The following is a 4,167-nucleotide window of genomic DNA, read 5'->3' on the forward strand; positions in this document are numbered from 1 at the left end:
CCTTACGACTAGTCAAGAAGAACTTTAAGTTTATTTCATTTATATAGCACTTTGGTGCAAACAAGTTTGACGAAAACATAAGTAAACAAGCATAAAACACACATACAGTGGGACTGCAACATGATTCAATTAGAAACAAGTCAAACAAACAGGAAAATATAGACTGTATATACATACATACATACACACATAAACATACACATACATACATGTATACATGTGTATCAATACATAACATGAAGAGAAATAAAAAACATATAGTCTATGAAAAAGAGGAAAGGAACAATCCAATGAAGAAAGAAAATGAAGTGTGAAGAAAGAGAGAAAAGGAAACCTAATCATGAAAAAACAAACAAAATCAGGTCAGGCTATTGATACAGAAAAATATTTTTCACAGATGTTTTTATTGGATAGAAATGTCGGTCAGTTGGTGGGTCGACCATTTTGGTCCAGACTGAAATATTTCAACCACTATGTGATGGATTGTCTTAAGATTTGTTACACTTATTCGTGGTCCTCAGAGGAGGAAGTTTTCAAATGTATTCCCCCTCTTGTTGTTTGCAAAATATTTGTTTCATATGATGAGTGTGTTAAGGGCAAATTAGCAACGCAGTTATCTAAATAACATGTCTGAATCTTACAACAATCATAACCTCATCAATTCTGCACTAGCCACACAGAAACATATGTACCGCATGTCTGTGTTGTGCATGTCGCAGTTATGAATACTGCTTCATATGCTTCGTTCACACACTTATACACATGTATTAAACGTTAAAGCACAGACAAAATGTAGGATAGAAAGGACTCCAGCTGTGTTGTTCCTGCTGCAGCAGGAGACAAGCTGAGCTTCTGTTGTAATGCTTTTATCTCCTTTGTCTCTCCTGCTTGTTTCTGCAGGCTGCAAAATGAACTTAACATGCCTAAATTATAATGAATAATACTAAGAAATAGAGTAATATACAATATAACTGATATATATATATATATATATATATATATATATATATATATATATATATGTAGTTGAATAAAAAAACATGCTGTGCAGCCAAACCCACAGAAGTTGATTTTAATTTCCATTCGAGAACCCAACGTTTTTTCAAAGACACCAAATATGTCAGGTTAAATTTTGAGAAAATGTGTATGAAATCATAGACAACACAGAGTAGAATATGTGAAAGAATAATAATGCAGTCTTGGGTTTTAACACTTTGTTCAATGTACCTTCACAGCATCAATGAAGATCTGATACAGATTATACATGATGCTGTCAGCAGTGTGAATTGTCAAAATGACTAAAGCTTTCAAATGAATGCAGTGGAGTAAAAAAAGGACAATATTTGCCTCCAAAATGTTGTTTTCAAAACGTTTCTATATCAGAAATTGTGGGTTTCTTTCAACCAAATTGTCAAAATAAATAAGGTGGATGGGTCCACACAACGCTCTTCACAAGTAAAATAAATGATCAGTTCACTACTTTCATTGAATGTGGGTGTTTTATTCAATTTTATAGCATTTGAAAATAAATTCATAAAAGAATGTTGAAAAAGGTGACAAAAATTTCGCAAAAAGCTTCAAAAACGTGGGGGGAAAAAAACAACAAAAACATTTTAAAAAACGCAGAAAAAATCATCAAAAACATCGGAAAAATTGACAAAAACATCAGGAAAAGTGACCAAAACTTTAAAAATAAGTTTTAATTTAAAATTTTGACCCAGAAAAACAAAACGTTGCGTGGTCGACGGGAAGACAACACAAGGGTTAACAGGCAAAAGAGAACAAAAAAGGATTTTAATTGGCGGGAACATCAGTAACAACACAACAATGGGTATTACAATACAAACAAAGAAACACGTTTTAATTGACATCCCGATACCAGACCTGCTGCTCCGATTTTAAACTCTCCACTTCACTATTTTGCATCATAATGCCAACTTTGCATAATCTTCCCCACTTTTCTTTTACTCCCAATTAACAGCAGCTGTTTAATCCCTGCCAGTCACCTTCCTCAAATTGATAATCTGACTGCGTTACCTCCAAGCTAAGATCCAAATCGCCCCCTCTGTTTTGCTCCCAAACATCGTTTTATTGTTGCTATCATCACATTTTAATCCCCCACCCCCCCTCCTCCGTGGCCTTTGCCGTGTTTTGATCCTCTTGGTTTGCAGGTTTCCAGTCACTGACTCCCTCTTCAGAGGATTAGCGAGACGCTGTACCTCTTTGTTTATCTCCAGCTGAAGGTGGCGTGCTGCTGTGCCTCTGGGATTCACATTTCTTGTGGCATTTCATTGACTCAGGGGCGATCCTAGGATCAGACCTTTAGGGGGGGCTCAGCCCCTAATGAGAATGTCACACGGATACAGTGCCTTGCAAAAGTGTTAACCACCTCCCCATTCATTAGCTGATAATCTCTGAGCTAGCTAATGAACAACAACGTCAGCTAACGCTTTTTTTACACTATAAACACTATGATGGAACTAAACCTGAAACTTTATAAGTCACGGTTAATGACCAATTTGACACAATGTTCTAACATTCAGCAATTGTAGTTGCTTACATTTCAATTTTGTTTTCTAATCTGCGCCATGAAATCACCAACTTCTTCTCTGTGGACTACCAACGTTAAACTTCAAACCACACTGCTGCTCTCCCTCTGACAGATTAGACATAGATTCAGAGAAGGCGGGAGTCTGGCACAACCACCTCCTATTGGCCAACGCTACGTTTCTGTTAACCCTTTCCTTGACGGGGTTACAGGTGCATATTGGCGACAGACAGGATATTAAACCTGTTCCAAGCCCTTTGAACCTGTAATTGTTTGTTCCCAGTCACTAACAGGCAAGTTCGCAAACTCTCACTTGAAGCACCAACATTGATTAAAAAAATAAACTAAAAGACTAAAAAGGGTCTAAAATCGCCAGTGCACTGACTCCTAAAGCTCCAAGTGTTCTTTGACGATCGCCCACTGTCTCTTATCACGTACCTTTCACTCATCGCGTGTTCGAACGTTGAAGTAAATCTGAGCACTGCGGAGTGAAAGGAGGAATAAACTGAACTCTCCCTCGTTGATTTGACTCTCCTTGTGGAGGATTATTCTAATTTGTTGCTGGAGAAGTGTTAGGGATTTGGCTGTATTTTGTAATGTGAATAATATGAAAATAAATGATTCAGCCCACAGTTAGGCTCCCCAACTGTGGGTCGTATTAGAGAGTAGGAACAAACAACCTATATCTTCATATGGAGGACTTTTGTGTTTGTTTGACCCATGAAGAGGGAATTATGTCTAAAATAAGACCCTAAGGCCTGTCAAATCTGACTCCAATTTATTAATTCCTGCACCTTCTTACATCAGACTTAACTTACCAGAACACAAGGATCAATCTGAGATGAAGAGTTCAGTTAAGCAAAGTTTACTGAGTCCAGCATAAGAGTTACAACACAGCTGTGGATTCACAAACAGCATCTAAGTTTCCCTGGCAACAGACACTTTAAGTCAGAGCTGGTCCACTAAGATCTCATCTGAAAATGAACTCTGATCTGTTCTCTCCCTCAAGCTTTTATCCATTCCTCATAGGGGGGGGTGTCTTCTTGTTTGTAGACAGAAACTGGTATCTTTACAGACACACATGCCAAGGTCGTGGCCTCGTGTGGTGCAACGTCCTCTTCCGTTCTCACATCAGAGGTCACCCTGAGTACTTATAACCACTTCTTTAATGACTAACACAGCTCTTTTGCAACAAGCACATACACACATTTTGTTAATAAAATATTTCTACACCCATCCACTAGTCCCAACCTACCAATTATGAGGAACTTGACGCTCTTATACTTTGCTCCCGCCATAATTACTACACCCATTAATGACTTATGACTTGACTTATGTCTCGTACAAACACATGATATGCAACCCACACAGAAATGTGCAGCAGATGTGAATAATAACATGTCCGTCATCTCCTCCTGTTGTTTCCAGACAAACAAACTGTTAAAGGTGAGATAAAGTGTGCGTGAGACACAACAGAGAGGCTATTACTGCGTCTGATGAAAAACAGAGAGATTGTACTGTATTTCAGCCTATGGCTAAGATCCCACTGGGCAGACAGAATGAACTGCTGTGTAAAATGAGCTCAACATCGCAGCAAATAGGACACAGCAGCTTCCTTG

Source organism: Sander vitreus, chromosome 12, assembly GCF_031162955.1.
Source record: "Sander vitreus isolate 19-12246 chromosome 12, sanVit1, whole genome shotgun sequence".
NCBI classification, from domain to species: Eukaryota; Metazoa; Chordata; class Actinopteri; order Perciformes; family Percidae; genus Sander; species Sander vitreus.